This window comes from Andrographis paniculata, unplaced genomic scaffold (assembly GCF_009805555.1).
Source record: "Andrographis paniculata isolate CXL003 unplaced genomic scaffold, ASM980555v1 Contig70END, whole genome shotgun sequence".
Taxonomy (NCBI): Eukaryota; Viridiplantae; Streptophyta; class Magnoliopsida; order Lamiales; family Acanthaceae; genus Andrographis; species Andrographis paniculata.
In genome coordinates, this window is record NW_026137607.1 from 3,410,326 (window position 1) to 3,432,121 (window position 21,796).

Below are 21,796 nucleotides of genomic sequence, written 5' to 3' on the forward strand. Positions count from 1 at the left end.
ACGGAAGTCGGCTGATACGGAGGTCGGCTGATCCAGAAGTTGGCTGATACAGAGGTCGGCTGATCCAGAGGTCGGCTGAAAGGGAGGTCGGCTGATACGGAGGTCGGCTGATCCGGAGGTCGGCTGAAAGGGAGGTCGGCTGATCCAGAGGTCGGCTGATACGTAGGTCGGCTGAAAGGGAGGTCGGCTGATCCGTAGGTCGGCTGATACGGAGGTCGGCTGATCCAGAGGTCGGCTGATACGGAGGTCGGCTGCTACTGAGGTCGGCTGATCCGGAGGTCGGCTGAAACGGAGGTCGGCTGATCCAGAGGTCGGCTGATATAGAGGTCACCACTTTACTTTTTCAGTCTGTAGTTTTATTTTCCTTAGTTTACTTATGTACCCTACAGTGTCTAGAGATTCCTAATCTCAGGCATTCATTTTATCAAATTCAAAGATATTTTCTATTTTCGGATTTTACTTTGTTTTGTTGAAAAAATACGTCAACAATATTCTTTATTTATTTAAATTTATATATTCATATTTATATAATTAAATTTTAAAAATTTAATTAAAAATTTAAAACACATCAGTATATATATTTATAGATAATTATTTTTTTAATAATTCAGCGGCCGACTCTCTCTATGGCCAACTGACTAACATTAGCCGACAGTCCAACGGTCGGGTCTCTCTAAGGCCAACCAACTAACCTGAGACCAACAGTCCAGCGGTCGGCGTTCTCTATGACCAACCGACTAACCATCAGCCGACAGTCCAGATGTTGGGTCTCTTTAAGGCCAATCGACTAACCACCCGTCCAGTATGTAGTCGATTGGGATAGAAAGATGAGAGAAAGAAATATAATAAATTATATAAATATATATTTTTATATTTGTGCAGCCAATTGAAATGTGATTCAAAATGGAGGATAAACTATGCAAACGTATAAATACGACTTGATATATATATAGCAAAACTATATTAAATTCATATAAAATTTCACAAAATTACGCCAAATTTTCATATTTTCAATACTGCGTCCGACTCTTCAAGATTTTCTAAACTCTGCACCTAACTCTTTGACCATCATTATTTAAGAATGTTAGGTCTGCTGAACACTTAAATTAGGAATTGTTACGTACAAAAAATAATAATAATAATAATGATAATGGTAGCAGAGTCTTAAAGGAGGTCGGACAAGATAAGGTCGGGCGAAGAAGGATGAGACAATCAAGCAACCACCATCCGGTCCCTTCAAACGGCCGAACAACCAAGACGATTCATTGGTCGCCCCATCAAGCGACCAATTGACCGCCCTTTGAAGCGACTGAACTACTGTTTTGACCAAGTGACCAGCCAATCGATCAGGTGATTAACAGGTCGCTTAATTAAGCGACCAACCAATAGACCTTTTCTTCGCCCGACCTTATCTTGTCCGACCTCCGCATCTGCCATCTCATCTTTCTTCGTCCAGCCTTATCTTATCCGACCTCCGCTAAGACCCTGCTACCATTATTATTATTATTATTATTATTATTATTATTTGTACGTAACAATATTTATATTATTTTTTTCTCATTTTCTTTCATTCTCTTCCTCTTTCGTAAAACTAAATCGGTCAATTTTTTTTCTTTTTTTCCCTAAAATATATTTATATTATCTTTTCTTTCAAGAAATTAAAAATATAAAATATGCACCGCTAATGAACTCAGACAACATATTTATATAAAAAAATTACAAAAAATATTCTACCATAACAAAAACTTGCGCGGCTTAGCCGCGCTCACACGAGTACTAGTATATATATATATATAATGGTCAAACAAATAACTACGAAAGAAAATGATTAGTCCAAAAAAATAAATAAAATAATAACAACAGTGAACACAAATTTGTTGGAACTCATCAGAAATTAAATCCTAAGCCCAATATATTTTGTGTTGAAATAATTGAAATAAAAAAATAAAATAATTAAATTTGACCTGATTCTATTAGCGCAATCGAATTTGGATCTACAAATTAACATATGGTTTTGTGCTCTTCAAGTATATGACGCAACCCCTCATGAGAAAACCCTTAGATTTCTGTCGTTACTTCTACGATGAGATATGAAAAATAATGGATGCTACGCCTAGACCTGGGATTACAACTCTAATATATATCTCTTATTATCAATTGACTTCATCAACCAATTAATAAGTTACCGGTTTCTGCACATAGGAGGCTCGCACTTACTAAATACATTTAAGCCTAATAAATTTAATAGATCACTTAATATAGACTTAACCCGACTAATAGTCCAAATAGTTACATTTAACCCACAATTAAATTTTTAATCCAACAATCTTCTACTTGGGTAAATGTACACTTTATAACCTTATGAACTCATAAAAATTTTACTATCAAATCATTTGATATATTGTACCAATATTATCTATACATCACATCAATACAGATCAAAACGACCATCACTGCATTTATTGCAATAGGACCGATCAGTGGTTACAATATTAATATAACCTAAGATTTAATCAAGTGCGAATGCACAACATGAAAAATTTCATGTAATGTGATCATAATATGCCAATTTCCAACTCATTCACCTTAATTTTAGTTCAGAATAACTGAATATTATACATTACTAATAAGCTCCCACTAAACCGAAATATCAAGATATGGTTCCACTCTCATACTAGCAACATGCTCATTATAGAACTTAAGTGGCAACACTTTAGTAATTAAACGGATCCACAATCATGAAAGCTGTACGAATATGTTCAATAATTAATTCATAATATGAAGTCATACAATTAAGCAAATAACGATTATTATCATCAAATAATGTACCGGTTCCAATCGATTTTTCATTCTGGAAGAGACAAACTTTATTTCTGAATAAACAATAACTACTGAATTTTTCAAAATAGTGATTGAACCAAATTCCGTCTAAAGGCAGTACTATAAAACATGTCTCATCCAAATCCAAATAATAATCCGTACTTAATAATAATCTAAAATGGTCAATGACTTCAATTTTAACTTTCTTGCCGTCACCCTTATAAATTCTTCCACCATCAATTAATTTTCGGCAATAAAGACAATCTTACATAGACACAATGATGTAAGTTGTTACACTAAAATACACCCTCCGTACGATTCATAGCTCTACGAATTGTTCTCAATATGAGGTTGTTCACACCCATTAACTCCTCTAAATTTTATGTCATTGCCACGCAATGAGCATGTTAGTTTTGATGTAAGAAAAAATGGCTGAATATGTCCAAAAACTTCATTCACAAGTTAGAGATAACCTATGAATGACATTGCCACATGGAGTAAGTTTTGACTTGTTATCAAATTTCAAAATATTTGTTATTTACTTATATTCTCAAATCATCTTTCCTTTTACCTAAAAAAAAAAAACAAAAAAAATCTACTCAGATTATTTGTCTTTTACTTCCATCCTGAACTTATATTTCTTTTGCTTTCATTACTGTTTTGAATTTTTTGGATATCGTCTTTGGGAGAATTCCATCGATTTGAATTGAGTTCTTTTTGTAAGACGTAGAGGTACATAAGGTGTGGAGTGACACACGAGAGTTCTTGTGAAATTATTTTTTTTCTTCTCTTTCTAATAACAAGGGGTGAATGATCCAATTTTCAACAAGTTGATGTATAAAGTCTTCTCAATACCATTCTATAAGAGTTTAAAAATCTTCCCCATTCTGAATTGGAATTGATGAATAATAGGATGGATCAACTGGAAGAGAATCAACAAAGGTTACAACAGAACATCCGACCGTTACCTGAAGCTTAGAGGTGAAATGATGTTCAATCGCATTTGAGGCCAAGACGCAACATCCGTCCCCCACCCCCACACAACTTTGACGAACCCGATGATAAAGAGTTTGAAGAAAATTGGGAATGGCCTAGGCATCATAATAACCATAACCGACGAGATGGAGATGAGGCTATCAACTCGATCAAATTTCAAGTGCCACCGTTCTAAGGAAAATCCAGCCCTAAAGCATTTTTGCAATAAGAACGATTGTTAGAACTAATCTTTGATGTTCAAAAATTAACATGACCAAAAAAAAAGTCCGTGTGGCCGTAATAGAGTTTTCAGATTATGCCCTTGCATGGTAGGACTAATTGAGCATCAACCACTGCAGAAATAAGGAGGCTCTAGTGAGGACTTAGACCGAACTTTGTACACTCATGCGAAAAAGATTTTTCCCCCTTCATTATCATCGTGAAGTATTTCGGAGATTGTAGAGTATACAACAAAGGTCCCGGTCAGTGGAGGAGTACTATAAAGAGCTTGAAACACTTCTTCTACAAGCTGATATCCGTGAAGATCAAGAGAAAATGATGTCTAGATTTTCGAATGGGCTTTAAAAGGATATTGTTGATGCGGTGTAGATGTACGAATACGTGGATCTTGATGATATGGTACACTTGGCCATAAAGGTGGAGAAGCAACTAACATCAAAGCGGATGCAAGGTAATCCATTTAAACCTTCTCCAATTGTAGGGTTGCCTAACACGCCGCTTCCATAACATATAAACAAAGGCAAATAGGTAGCGGGAGTTGATTCGATGCACCCTAAGTTGTCAACAAACACCCAAAAGAACACCACCGTAGCCGAGATTTGTTATGTTTCAAATGGCAAGGCCGAAGACATTTAGCGAATCAATGTTCAAACAAGCGTACTATGGTTGTTACGACCTCTTGTGAGTATGAATCCGAATTAGAAACTGAAGAGGTCAATGAGGTGAATTCCTATGACCAATAAGCTAGAGAATCTATACCAGCATTCAATTTGACACTAGTCATTCTCCGAGCTCTTAGAACCCTTCTAAAAGAGGTTGAAGATACTGAACAATGCAAAAAATTATTCCATGGAAGGTGTAAGATCTCGATTAAGGTATGTAGTCTTATCATTGATGGTGGTAGTTGTACTAATGTCATTAGTGACCTCGCATTGAAAAGACTTAATTTGAGGATGAATTTGCACCCGAGGCCTTACAAACTACAGTGGCTCAATAATTGTGGGGAAATCAACGTCACCAAACAAGTATTGGTGGGAATTGAGCTACAATGTTACAAGGATAAGGTAAAATGCGATGTAGTTCCAATGAAAACATGCCATATTTTTCTTGAGAGACCATGGAAATTTGACAAAGAAGTTGTACATGATGGTCTTCGTAATCGATATACTTTTCCACATGCCGAACGGACCATAGTTCTGAAGCCGTTGAGTCTTCGAGAAGTAAATACAAATAAAAAATACTTGTACAAACAGTTTTCAGCCGAAGCAAGAGAGAAAAGGAACCAAAATAAAGACAATGAGTGGTGAACAATGTCGTTGAAGCAACTCGATGTGAGGAGTCCAATTTGAAGTCCTCAGAATCACCCGCATCAAAAGGTACTCCACATGGAAGTGCATCTATTCTCTAACATAGCCTAACTACCCCACAACCTCTCAAATTTTTATCCTCACCAATAAACACATCTACCCCTAGCCATTCTCAAATACTCTACCATTCTACTCAAAAATAAAAAACGAGTGTAGTGATTCTGGGTGAAACCAACTAGAATCCTAATCACGAGAATGAGATGTCTAGTCTTTCTATGTGCATGAAGGAAGCTTTAAGCTTAGAACAAGGAGTTCATTGCTCCCTATTACTTTCTAAACCTACTTATTTTTCCATGAATGAATCTAACAAACTTCCATTTAATTTTGTTTACTTATTGCAGGCGTGGGATTATTTTTTTTTTTATTTTTTTTATTTTTTTTTTTTTCTGATGAAGTACCCCATGGTTTACCATCCACTCGTGAGATTGATCACCAAATTGATTTTTTCCTGGGAGCATCAATTCCTATTTGGCTAGCCTATCGAGCCAACCCGGATAAGGTACAAGAAATACGAAGGCAAGTGGAGAATCTACTGAGCAAAGGTTGGATTCATGAAAGCATAAGTCCTTGTGTTGTACCTGTCCTATTGGTGCCAAAGAAAGATGGAGGTTGGCGCATATGTGTGGATTGTCAAGCCGTCAATGCTATAAGAGTTAAGTACCCTCATTTCATTCATAGATTAGATGGCACACTTGATAATTTGTGTGGTTCTGTAATATTTTTCAAAAATTGATTTAAAAAGTGGCTATCACCAAATTTGGATGAATCAAGGTGATGAATGGAAACTGGCTTCAAAATTTCTTTTGGTCTATATGAGTGGTTAGTTATGCCATTTTGACTTACTAATGCCCCAAGCACATTCATGCGATTGATGAATAATGTTTTAAGAAATTTTATAAGTTTGTGGTAGTATACTTTGATGAAATACTTGTTTATAGTACTTCTATTGAAGCGCATGTTGAATATTTACAAGTAGTTTTAGATGTTTTACGAGCTGAAAAGTTGTATGTTAACTTAGAAAAATACGACTTTTGTGTCGACACGTGCAAATTTTTGGGTTTTATTGTAGGGAAAGATGAAGTATGTGTAGATCCTGCGAATGTTGTAGTCATCCAAGAGTACCTACACCTACAAGCATATGTGATGTCCGCAATTTTCATGGTCTTGCAAATTTCTACCGTCAATTTGTGCGGAACTTCAACAATATTGCAGCACCCTTAACTGCAATTACAAAAAAAAGAGGATAAGTTTGATTGGGGAAGTGAACAAAAAATAATTTAGATACTTTGAAATTGAAACTTACTTGTGCACCCGTACTTGCTTTACCTGATTTTTCTAAACCGTTTGAACTTGATTGTGATACTTCTGGTGTAGGTATCGGCGCCATCCTCTCTCAAGAAAAGAGAGCCTTTACATTTTTCATTATAAATTTACATAGCGTTACCTTGAATTACACAACATATGATAAATAATTATACTCCTTAGTGCGGGCCTTGCAAACATAGCAACATTACATACATCCTCGTGAGTTTATTGTGTACACCGATCATGAATTCCTCAAGTATATCAAATCCCAAAGTAAGTTGAGTACGAGCCATATCCGATGGAGCTCCTTCATTGACATTTTTTTCTATGTTGTTAAATACAAAAAGAGTAAGGAAAATATTGTTGTGGATGCATTGTCACGCAGTTATGAATTTGTTACAACACTTGAGTCTAAGCTCTTAGGTTTTTCATATTTGAAAGAATTATATGCAACTGACCCTAATTTCTCCGATATATTTGCTAACTGTAATTCACATGCATTTGAAAAATATCATGTACATGATAGGTATTTGCTGCGAGAAAATAAATTGTGCGTGCCTAAATGCTCCTTGAAAGAATTTTTTATTTGGAAAAGTCGGTCTAGGGGTTTGATGGGACACTTTGGTAGGAACAAGACATTTAATTTGCTGCAGGGAGAGATTTTTGGCCACAAATGAAAGCCGAAGTTGAAGCCACAATTCGTTGGTGTACAACATGCCTCTCTTCGAAGTCTATTGTTCATTCACATGGTTTGTATACCCCTCTACCTATTCCTGAATCCCCTTAGGTTGACATTTATATAGATATCATATTAGGTTTGCCTAGGAGTAGGTCTGGTAAAGACTCAATATTTTTTATGGTTGATCGATAATGACACATTTTATTCCATGCACAAAAACCACTAATGCTTCGCATGTTGCTTCATTATTTTTGAAAGAGGTTTTTAGGTTGCATGGTGTTCCTAGATCCATTTTTTTTTATAGAGATTCTCAAATTTTAAGCTATTTTTTTAATAATACTTTGGGCTAAATTAGGTACAAAATTAATGTTTTCCACATCACACCACCCAAAAACTGATAGTCAAACTGAAGTTGTTAATAGAACTATAGGTTGCTTGTTACGTGCCTTAGTTAAGCAGAATTTGAAGAGTTGGGAAGAATGTTTAGCTTATGCTGAATTTGTATATAACCGTACGATTCAAGTTTTTCTTCATTTCAAGTTGTTTACAGTTTTAACCCATTAACTCATCTTAATCTTATGTCATTGCCATGCAATGAGCATCCTAGTTTTGATGGCAGAAAAAGGCTGAATTTGTCCAAAAACTTCATTCACAAGTTTGGGATAACCTATTAATGGCAGCTGACAATTACACAAAATAAACTAACCGTGGACGTAAGAAGGTAAGATTGGGTTTGCCTACACTTAAGGGATGAAAGATTTCCAGAATTGCGAAAGTCAAAACTTACTCCCTGTGGCGATGGCCATTTCGAGTTTTGGAACACATTAATGATAATGCCTACAAACTTGAACTCCCAGGTGATTACCAAGTTTATGCTACTTTTAATATTTTTGACTTAAGCCTTTTTTATACAACGGATGAATATCTTGTTCGGGAGAACAAGAAAGCTTTTCAAGAAGGAGAGAATGACGAGAATGTCCAATATTGAAGGATTCAAATGCCTATGGGACCCATCACTCGAAGCCAAGCTCGTCAGTTTCAAGAATCCATTACTCCATTGACCCAACAATTTTTCATGGAGAATTAATTTAAAAATTATGCTTGGCGATTACTTAACCCTCACCTGACACTACTTCAATGGGATCCGCAAAAATCGAAATTGAAAATTAAGAGAATCGCTAATTATAGAATATTATCAAGAGAATTACAAATTATGAAAAATTATCAAGAGAGTCATCACTTATGGAAACCTCTAGAAGTTAATTTAATATAGATTTTCTTTTACCATAATTTTTTATATAATATAATTCCATATGTAGAACTTTCCTTATTATTTATTTTCTTATAGTTAGACTTACTTTTTCGTTTGTTTCCTTTATAATTTGTTGCATTTTATTTTCCTCAAGTACCTCTATATAAAGTCCTTGTCTATCATTGTAATGAAAACTTTTTTACATCTTGAATCAAATTTCACTTTTATGATTTTCTAGTGTTAGTAAGTGATTTCCTAGCATTTAGAGTCTCAAATCGGGTCTTTGGAGTGATTCCATCTGTTTGTGACTTTCAATTCTTTGCAGTGAGATTTAGCCTATTGTTTTTATTTTAGCCTATGGTTTAATTTCAGATCCGAGACTTATTCTCATAGTTTGTTATCATCCATACTAATTCACATTTTCTGTACTATATTTTTTTTTATCCATATTCTTAATCCATTGGTTCTATTGAACTTTGTGGGTAAGAAAAATACATTGGATAGTTATACACGGTCGAGCCATGTCAAAGCGTTTCTTAATTTCGACTAGGAACCCCTTAGAAGTAGTGATATCATCAGATATCATACCCCAGAAATTTATAGAGTATTTTTCTTAATGATCATCAGAGTTAGACATTGGACGTATCCCACTTCTCAAACAACTTCTTTTCATCTGCAGTACTTCTTACTGTATGAGTGAGTTGGTCTACTCTTAATGCCAAGTTAAGATTTAAGCAGCCCAAATAAATCAATATTGATTCTTTCCAATGCTTACATTTGTTCCCATACAATGTTGGGACTAATATATATATATATATATTAAGCTCAACAATAGTAAATTCTCTTCCAAAGATACTAAGTGCAACATCAAGGATCAATTTTTGAATAAATAATATTGATTGCTAGCAGTTATCTTATTGCAATAATCATGTACAGTTAATAAGTAATGTCGAATAGTTATCAATCATTCGAATGACTTACTATTCACATAAGATAAAACCATATAATCATCCCATACATATTATCTAAGATGTATATTTCATTTTGTTAATTACCAACTTTATTTGGACCGAAAAATAATCACATTAATTAAAATACACATATAAACAGTTACGTTATCAAGTAAAAATCTCATATAAGAGAGGTTACTTTGGAAACTTCAAATACTTGATTTTCACCGTCAAAACGCATCAAAAATTATTAATGAATTTCTAGTTCCCTTAAAGTAAATTAGAATCGGGATTGCATTTAATGCATACGAGTCTGATTCCAAAGAAATAAAGAATGTGTATAAGTAACTAAATGCACATGTCTATAAGCTACTGAATGCTCTGCATGTGAATTTATGAAATAAAATAGCAATCATAACACAAGTTATCAAACAACATCAGAAATTGTATTTGGACAAATTACTGACTTGCAAGTGATGAACTTGTTTTGACAATCGAATGTTGATAATAAAATAGTGTGTCAAACAATACTCCGTCTTTGAACAAATCTATTATTCACACATAAATAACCAAATTATCATCACCGTATTCAAGGTCATTAAACAAGCATTTAACTACTTAATCGTTGACATTCATTTGGGTCAATCAATAGTCTTGTAAGTCACACACATCCTTCTAATATATAAAATAAACCGATTTACACAACAGAGGCGGCTTTGACAACATAATTGTTTCAACCAATTCATAAAATATATTATATTATTTAAATTCACCTTAAAATAAATATGTATATCCAATATATAAGAAAGCCATAACAACATCAATTAATTCTCGACTATTAAAATAATCAAGCAATCTAAGAAAAACTAAAGGCAACAGAATTACACAGGAAAAAAGATGCTATCCAAATAGTATAAATTTGATGCAATAAATAATTATAGTCGAATTTGAAAAAATGCATACTGCCGAAAACACATGCTGGTGTATCCCAAATTTAACTAGATCATCAAACCCATCGCAATGAATCCATAATTCTGATTATTCATAAAATCAACAATATAAAATAAATTAATATGGGTTGCATCGCACTTTGATTATCCACATAATTGCAACTTCAATCATAGTATTAATTTGAAGTAGAGCTGTTAAATAAACCGAGCTGTTCGTGGACTCGGCTCGGTTCAGTTCGATTAAAGCTTGTTCCGGAACGTTAATGAGTCGAGTCGAACAACAGAAACAAGCTCGTTTGGTTAACGAATGAGCCCGAATTTTATTCGCGAACGTACGTTAAAATATTATATTTATTATAAATATTATATATACATATATTATAATTTATAAATAAATAAAATATCAATTTAAATAAATAAATAAAATAATTTCAAATTTTCTTTTTAATTTACATATAAATTTAAAAGAGTGAGACAAACGAGCTCGAACGAGCTTAATCGAGCATAATCGAGCCGAATACAAACATGAGCTCAAACAATAAATATTCTTAACGAGCCGAGCTCGAACACTACGAACGAACTCAAAAGCTTCACGAACGAACACAAGCTTTATTTGCGAACGTTAAGGAACGAACATGAACACTTAAAATTTTATTCGGCTTGACTCGTTAACAACTCTAATTAGGAGTACTAAATAGCCCAATTAGTTTCCATTTAATTGAGTATAACCCAATGTGATTTTATAAAGTATTCTAATAAAATAAATAAATCGATGAATTAACCAACACCCAAACGATGGATATGCACATGTTATTCCAATTGCATACTCATGTATGAATGTATGTTCATATAATTGATTTTAACCAAATAAATAAATAAATAAATATGACATGGCTCCATGAATTATTTCATCGATAATAAATAAAAATGCAAATGTGAAGAAACATTCAAATGCAATCTCACTTCATTTGCTAATATATATATATTTATGATGGAATATACATATTCACACATATTATTCTAATTGAAGAATTAATATGTTCTATGAAATAATAAATTAATTCTACACTTAAATAATCCATCTAATTATCAATAAAGTGCCACATGATGAACAAAGAGCATTATCTATGTGGAGAGTTTTGATGGTGGAGGAAAACTGAGTCTGTATCATTTTAGAAAAGTCTATATAAATAAAGGAGGGTTCAAAACACTGTCGCATAAAATAAATCTATGTAAAGCATGAGTAATCATCGATAAAGAGTACAAAGTAACAAAAACCATTCATAGACACAACGGGTTAAGATCTCCAAATATCATAGTGAATTAATGAAAACGGTTTATCTGCGATGGAAGTACTATAAGGGAACGACAAAGTAGACTGTTTCCCCAATTGAACAATCTACACAATCAAAAGACTCAAAACTAACAGAATCCAAAAGACCCTGACTAATCAAATACCTGAGGTTATTGGAGGATGCATGACTAACCGATGCCACTGAAGACAGGATGGTGTAAAGGTGGTGTCGGAAGAAATGGAAGGACAAGGGAATTGAAGTGACTCAAGCTCAAATAAACGGCCCATATTTTGGCCATTTCCGAGGGTCCTCCTAGTTTGCGCATTCTGAACCTGTACACCAGAAGAAGAAAATATCACATTAAGACCTTGATCAACCAATTGACCAACTGAGATTAAGTTCGAAGTTAATTGAACAATACAATAGGTATCAGGGAAAGACAAAGACAAAGACGTGGTGGATACAGAGCCGGTATGGGTAATGCACATATAGGTACCATTTACGGTAAGTATAGGGAGTAGGGATTGAGTAATGGATGCAGAAGTCATAAGGTTTATATAAGAGATCATATGGTTGCTACAAGTAGAATCAAAATACCAAGGAGGGTTACTTGATGTGGTAGACATGTTGGTATTGGAATAGAGAACCTGTTTAAGAAGAGCTTCCAATTCCTGAATCGTTGGAGGCGTAGGAGGCGCAGGTGCAAGCGTGGCAGAGGCTGTGACGAATGAGGTACTAGAATGAAGAGGTCCACGAGTATGCCAAGGCTTAGAATTAGTGCCGTCAGAGCGAGGCGGCCTAGTAGGGCAATATTATATAGTATGTCCCAAAATATGACAATAATGACATTCCACCCTGGGGCAGTGACTGACATCGCTTGCAGTGGAGTTGACGATTCTGACTAGGATTTTGGGTCGTGACAACGAGAGAATCAAACGGTGGACCCTTGGCCAGATGAAGACAGGTTTTCTCAAAGAGAATCTCTTGAATAGCCGCATCAAATATAGGGAGTGGGTGTCGATGTAGCAGGGAGGCATAGATTGCCTCATACTCTGGACAAAGAGCCATAAAAAACTGAATGAGACGGACATGATCAAGACTAATCTCAGCTTGATCTAACCGATGCCAGATGGGTTGCACCTGAGCAAGAAATTCGTTGATAGATTATCCCGGTTCCTGTTTTAGACCATGTAGTGTGCTCCAGAGCTGATAATAATGTACCAAGCTGCCAAGAAATCCCAAGCTGCTCTAGCAGTTTCAGATTGGGTAAGCTGAACTTGTATCACCGGAGTAGATGTGTTGCGCAGCCATGTAAGAATATGATGATTTTTACTATCCCAATCCTCCAATTTCTTAATATATGATTTGATAAGTTTAGATGTAGGCGCAAATTCTCCTATAAAAATTAGAGCAACGGGAGCAACTATATCCCTTATAACAATCCGCCATAACTTTCTGCCTATCAGAAAACTTTTCATCAATTGTGGCCACAGACTATAATTATCTCCGAACAAGATAATATTTATCGGAACATGAACATCCATATTTTCCATACCAAAGTAATATCTCAACATGAAAATTGAATCGACAGAGACAAAAGCAGAAAATCGAATCTAACCCGAAACACAAAAAATTAGACAATTATTAAATACTGCTCAAACAGAAAAACTGAATATACCATCGGAACAGAAATCATAATCCGAGCACGAAGGTTCGAAAATCTCCGGCAACTGTCACCGCACGCGCCCCTATGCGCTGATGAGGCGTCCGGCGAGATTTTTTCATCAGGCGTGTGGAGGATGCACGCGCCGCTGTTCGGGATGATTTTCCGGCGGCTGACTCGTCTCACAGTGCATCCAGTGGTGGGGGCGGTGACGGTCGAAAAGTATCGGAGTGGCGGATCCGAGATGAACAACGCTATGGTTATTTTTCGATTGTACGGGGAGAAACTAGGCAGGGCTCTGATACCATGTTAGGATAATCGGAATTAACTGAATTTCTCAAAATTAAAATTAAGGTACATCATCATATATATACATGGGGTTATGGGCCGTGCTATATATGTAAACATAAATATATATATATACACTATATATAAACCAATTGAATTCGCAAATCTTGGAGAGGCAAAGAGACATAAACTTCTTCATTTTAATCAACATTTAAAAAATCCGATTTAACATCAAACTGAAAAAGATTCCATTCATTTTTAGTTACCAATGCCAAAATCATCTATATAGCTAGTTTCAAACCAACAACCGGAGATAAGGTTTTTTCATAATCTATTCCTTATTCTTCATTAAAACCCCTCACAACTAATTGGTCAAATCCTTGTAAATCAAGTGGTGAGATATTTCATCACACTACAAATACATATTTTTATTTTTATATAATATTAAAAATTAATTTTATATTTAAAATATCACATCAACACCTATTTAAATCACATCACACAACTATTAAAATTCAAATTTTTTACAATTCAAATCTCAATTCAAAATTCAAAATCCAAATAAACACACCCGAGAAGTAAACTCTCCTCCATGATTTGTTCTCAGAGCTTTAAGAACATTGTCACTTCACATCTCCACCAAAATTTTAAACTTTTTAAAATGGTCAAAAGAATTAGATTCACGTTGTAAGAAGTATACCCAATTAATTTGATCGGAGGGAGTAGAAAATATATATTTTTTTTTTTTTTTGCTATTTTTGTTACTTAACATAACTCTATTTTAACTTTTTGAAATAAAAAATATATAAATAATAAAACCAACTTACTTAATATGCATTATCTTTATTTATATAATTTGATTAAAAGTTTGAGTTTTTCATGTAATTAAATCATACTTATTGTCAATATTTTTAAATTATTGTATATGTAATAACATACATGAATATTTGCCTTTCATTTTAATATCTTATAATTTTATGTGTTGTAACATCTATGTATATAATAATACTATTTGCCTTTCATTTTAATATCTTATAATTTTATGTGTTGTAACATCTATGTATATAATAATATTATTTGTTTTTATTATATGCTAAGCACATATATTTAGGAAATATTACAACATATTTCAATATATTGCTTTATTACATACGGTATTTGGCAAATAATAGTTTTTTAAAGAATACTGTAATATTGTTGTACATTTTGGAGCATTAAATTCCATAATCAAAATGAAAAGCTTAGAATATTACCATGGCGTAATGTTGGAGAACAAAAATTTTCGTTTATTTGCCTTCCCAAATATTTTGTATAAATCGTTTACTAAAAATTAAATCTTAAACATAATATAATTACATAGTAAAAGGAAATATAAATTACCATACAATATGTTCATCTCTTGATTTCAAGCACATTGCAAATTTGAAATACAATTTTATAAATAATAAAAAATAAAATATAATTTGAGAACAAAAATAACCAAAAAATGACAAAAATGGAAACCCAAATTGCACTCATAAAACACCCGAAAGCACACTAAAAACACAATCGAGGACAAAGCATGTCATTCGAGAAACACAATAAGGCACAAATCCAAGTGACTGATTTTTTCAAAAAAATTCCAAAAAAAAGTAAAATATCACGGAATAAATAACAACTCAAACAAATATAAATAAACCATCACCCTTCGATTCCTTAAACTTTGAAAACAATAAATGACTCAAAATTTTTAAAATTTATATCAGCAGCTTAAAAAAAATCTCATATCAAATAATTATCTAGTCTTGCTAAACATCATAATTAAATATATTTTATACTATTCTCCAAAAAAGGAGAAAAAACTAAAACTCCTAATATCTACAAAAATATATCAAAACTCCACCCAAAATTAGTAATTAAATTGAATCCAATATCAATCTAATTCAATATACCAAAATCCGAATCAATTTAGCAACAAAATATATTCAATAGACATATTAGTTTATTGTATACAACAAAAAATACACGACAATCACTACTAGATTTTTGACTATTTATAGCGGACATAAATTCGTATCAATAGTTCTGCAGCAAAAAGTAGTTTTTGTTAAGAATTCTATCGTAACAAAATATTTTTTATCTGATCAATATTTTTTTTTATTTATTTCAGTAATTTATCGTAACAACTACAAATTATGTCGAAATATCTTTCTAAATGTATTTGTTTCACGTGTCAGGTTGTAACAAAAGGATAAATATGATAATTATAGATAAAAATATAAAAAAATCTAAATAAATTTATTTTAAAAATAAATTAAAATAATTTTTTTTTTTTTAAATGTAAAAGCGTTGTTACGCTTTCACAAATGACGAATACATACATACATATGTTCACATCTCAACACTTAAAAGAAAAAAATTGATTTCACCTAATTTATTTCCACTCTCGGGCACACCTTCGTCGAAGACTGCTCCGCCGTCTCCGCTTCGAGGTAACCCAATAGCGACCTTAACTATGGGGGAACGAAAATAACAACTGAACTTATATTTTTAAGAGTAAAAATCAATATTAGTCCCAATAAAATCTATTTTTTTTTTTTAATTTTTGGTTCTATTCTAAAATAATTATCAAAATTAGTCCCATGCAAAAAAAAAAAAAAAAAAAGAATATCATTTTTTATCCCACCTTTAAAATTTCAACGGAATATGCTAACGTGGACTTAACGGAAGCTGACGTGACATATAATCTTAAACAAACACGACTATGTTAACTATAACACGGACGTATTATTTTAATAAAAAAAAAATTATAGCCATATTTATACAAACATGGGCGTGTTCTATTTGAACACACCCGTTTTCAATATCAAATTGTGATAGGAAAAGATAATGATGATGATGTGACATTGGATTTGATAAATGTCCTAGTCTTTGATAAGATATATATTTATTCATTATTATTTATTTTAATTTATTTTACATAATAATATTAATATTTTTTTATTTTATACTATTATATATAAAAAAATATTCTATAAAATGATTCTTCCCCCATTCCACATTGTTTGTTATTTTCTATTTTTGTTCGTCCCACGTAATTTGTCATTTTTATTTTTAGAAATATAATTACACGCTCTAATTGTATTTTTAATATTAAATTTTATAATTTTAATTAAATTATTTAGTTATTTTAATCTTAATTTATAATTTATTTTACTAATACACTTTTTAATTACTTAATAATTATACTTTATCTAAATTCTCGTTATACAGTAATACACCCAAGTTACATAAGATGGAGGGAGAACTATATTAGTTATATTTTATAAAGAATTAATTTTTAGAATATTTTGACTTATTTTCTAATATTTAATATTCTTTTACTTATTATTTATTTATTACTCTCTCCGTCTCATGTATTTTGGGCATATAAATACAAGAATTTAGATAAAATATAATTAGTAAATAATTAAAAAAATTATTAGTAAAAATAATTTTAGATTAAAATTAAGATAATTAAATAGTTTAATTAAGATTAAAAAAATTATTAAATTTAAAATTTAAAATGTAATTAAAGTGTATAATCGTATTTCGAAAAAAATAACAAATTATGTGGGACAGACAAAGATAGAAAATATGAATAAATTATGTGAGATGGAGAAAGTATATTAGTTTCTATTAATTTTTTAAAAAATATGTATAAAAGACAAAAAAAAAATCAGTTAAAAGTATTTTAAAAATTAGGGTGTATTTGTTTTGTGAAAGTGTTTGAAAATATAATTTTTTTTACGTGAGATATAGAGAAATATATAAGTAATATAAAAATAATTAATATATTATATATATTAATTATGTGGGATAGACGAAAATAAAAAATAACAACAAATTATATGGAACAAAGGAAATATCATTTTATAGAATTTTTTTTTTTATATAAAATAGTATAAAATAAAAAAAAATATTAATATTATTATGTAAAATAAAATAAAATAAATAACAATGTATAAATATATATCTTATCAAATACAATGACTAGGATGTGATATATATTCTCAAATCCAATGTCACATCATCATCATTATTTTTTCCTATCACAATTTCATATTGAATACGGGTGTGTTTAAATGGAACACGCCCGTGTTTGTATAAATATGACAATAATTTTTTTTTTTTATTAAAATATCACGATCGTGTTATAGTTAACATGGCCGTGTTTGTTCCAGATTATATACCACGCCAGTTTCCGTTAAGTCCACGTCAGCATATTCCGTTGAAATTTTAACGGTGAGACCAAAAATGATATTTTCTTTTTTGTATAGGACTAATTTTGATAGTTATTTTTTAATATGACCAAAAATGAAAAAAAATAGGTTTGATTGAGACTAATATTGATTTTTACTCTATTTTTAATCGCAAGGTATGTTAACAATTTGAAGTGGTTCTAAATTAATTTAGGGTAGGGAAAATCGTATTTTTTTGGCGTTGGAAGAGACGTTTTCAATGGTGTTAATCTGTACGAACTATAGATTTGGATTGAGTTTCTTCTCCATATTAAGCCACTCAAGCTTCAATTCCTATGTATGTGTTGAATTTTTGTTGTTGTTTAAAGTTTTAGATTTTAGTTTAGTTTTTATGTTTTTAAAAAACATAAAAAAATTGATTTTTTATTTCCGTTTAACAATTCCAAAAGGTTTAATTTGGCTTGGAGGACATCATAGCACCATTCATGGTATGGTTTGCATGCCATTCCTCGGGTACCAGGTGAACATTGTATCTGGCATTAGGTATGAGTTTCATCATTTACTATTTAGGTTTATTTAAGTCCAATGAAAACACTGATTAGTTTTTCATTCATTTAATTTATATGAGAGCAATGGTAAGGAAACAATGAGATGACCTTTTGATTTGAAGAATTTGAATGGTGAACATTTTTTATTTAAGGATCATTTCAATTGCTATATGATTATCTTAAAACTGTAAATTGATAATAGAACTTTTTTTGAACTCTAGTAGCATGGGAGGATATATATCCTCATAACTAAAGGTTCAATAAACATTGTAAGTGATTGTGACGTCATTTCATTATCATAAATTAATGAAGTTATGCCATATGTGGAATGTAAGGTAATATCTCTATAACGCGATAATGGTGGAGTAGAAGAAAGCTACTTGAGTTACTGCATAGTAAAGCAGATCCGCACATACAAATGACGTTCATTACTAATATTACTAACTTATGTATTGTTTAGGTATGTTTATGTTGTTTTAGTAATTGTGTATAATGGCTGCTATCTTAGATTATGGAGAGGTACTATTTTTCCCTTCCCTTAGTAGCTGCTAGTTAGATTCTTGTAGAACAACTTAGTAGCTGCTAGTTTTCAAGAAAGTTTTGGTAGTGAATTTTAGTTATTCTTGTAGAACAACTTATTCTAGACTCGATGCTTTAGTTAAGAACATGTATGGCATGACCAGCATGTGGTTTGTTCTTGTAGAACAACTTATTCTAGTTTTTTATTTTTTGCTAGCATGTGGTTTACTCTACAATGTATTCTAGTTTACCTGTAATTTTTGTGATGTTTGTAGAATATGAATGAGTGCCACCTAAAAAATTGAGAAATCAATTTCTCAATTCCTGGTGCTTCTTGTGTACATATACGATTGATATATTAATGCATAGGTTTTGCATAGAGGGGAACATTGGTGGAGCTCTATAGGGAACTTGGATTGCTCAAAACCTATAGGTATTAAATATATACATGCTTATTTATTATTTGATTTGTGCATGCATAGGTATATTTGATTGTTCAGATGGGAAAAGGATGAACCAAGTTATTCAAATTGATTTAATATATATATAGTCCGATTTATATTAGAGGCAATACATATGCTTTATGTTTTCTAATTCTCCACTTGCAGCATCCAAAAGGGCACTGCCAGGCTGCGCCCCACCGTCCGGTTGAGAAATTCAGCTCTCGTACCACTTGTCAGTTTTCCTCTTTGGATCAACAATGATCAGTAACCTTTGATCCGAGCAGCAGCCTTTGCAATAAGCATCACGTAGGTTCTGCTCTACAAATTCTTATGCTTTATGTAAGTGTTCAATCTTGTGTCTTCACCTTTGTTAATACTACTATTATGTAATTTTATTCATTTCAATTCTATCCAAATAATTCAAAAATAAGTTATAAATGCAACATAGTTAGTGTATTTTGGTTATGCATCACACAATCTATCACATGTTAATTACTTTTGTGAGAAACGTTTGCTGCTTTTCTTGCTTTAGTTTAATTATCAATGAAAACCATGTATGTTGGGAATAAATAAGTAAATGAATGGCAAGAAGATACAATGAATATTCAAGAAAAATTCATGCTTCATACATCACCTCTGCTATCTTCATATCATTAAGCTACACTGCTTAATGCCGGTATATGTTTTTATGAATGCATTTTTTTTTTGGATTTTCATGTATATGCAGCTCACTCAACATCGTTTACTATAGGTATTGATTGCTAGCATGATTTGTTCCACCTTGTACCATCATCCTTTTGATTATGTGTAACCTAGAATTAGTAATTTCATCATTGCATGAGAATCTTCAATCATTTGTTAAATACATGCAACATATGCAATAAGAAATTCTGAATATTAGCCTCTAACCTTGGATGTATTTTTCTATTTTGTTGTTAGTTATTTATTGTAATTGCATAGCTTATACTATAATTTACCTTTTAATTATGAGCTAAAAATCACCTAGCTTATCATTATATCATAATTGGCTATAATCAATCATTTATTCAATTGAAATAATAATGAATTTTCTATGAATGATGGTATCCTAAATATTTGAGAGTTAACTTTCCAACTTTCTAGTGGGATGACCTGTTATATCCATCCCAATATGATAGGGATAGAGATTGCTATGTACAAGGTGATTACCGATTCACATATGGCTATTGCAAGCACAACTCCCGGAAAATGGTGCCCACAGTTTCTCTTTTTAGCAGTTATATGGGTTTGCTTGCATTCAGCTATAATTTTTATTGTAATAATTGCTTGCCTGACGATCAAAACACTACTAGAAAATTTGTGGCTTTGTTGGAATAGTTAGAATTAGTTCTGCAAACCTTATCCAGTGTGTTTTAGAACTACTTCTTGTGTAAGTGTAGAGCAAAGCGTGATCTGGATTGTTTATTGTTTATATTTTTTTCGTTCATCTATTGTCACTACCAAAAAAACAGTTGTTTACTACGGCAAAAAAATCGTAACAAAAAGTCTTTTTTCATGCAATATACGTATTTGCTATGCCGTAGTGACGACTTCTATCCGTAATGTGTACTCGCGTAACAAATATTTTTTGTCACACTATTTTTGTAACAATTACTATCGGCCAACGGTCCCTATGAAAAGGTTTTTGTTACGATGTTTGTTACGAATTTTCTCTCGTAATCAAATGTCGAGATTTCCGCGCGTGTGACAGGGTTTTTAGTCACGGTAATTGTTACGAACTTTTCTTTCGTTACAAAAAACTAAGAGTGACCGCTTGTCTGAGTACGGTTTTCGTTACGATTTTTTGTTACGCTATTGGACCCGTAAATAAAATATACTTTCATATGGTCACAAAATCGGCCGTACCAACAAACATCTATTAACCACTTTTTGTTACATTGTTATATCATTTCGTTATGGTCACACAACTGGTCGTAACAACAAACATCCAAAACTAAATTTTGTTACGCCACTTTATCCTTTTGTTACGGAAAAATAACGTCATTTAAAAAAAAGTAGTTGTGATGCAATTAAATTCGTGCGTAACAAGTTGACCTGGTGTGATCTCCCTTATACCAAAAAAAATTATATATACAACCATGCTATAAATATCACGATCGACTATAATTGCAAACAATAGACAACTTAAAATCTGAATCCCAACATAGGATATTAACATAGCAATATTTACCAGTCGATGTCTATCAATTAACAATAAAATAAAGTAACCCATGAAATAAGTCTAGCAAACATTTTCATTTCGA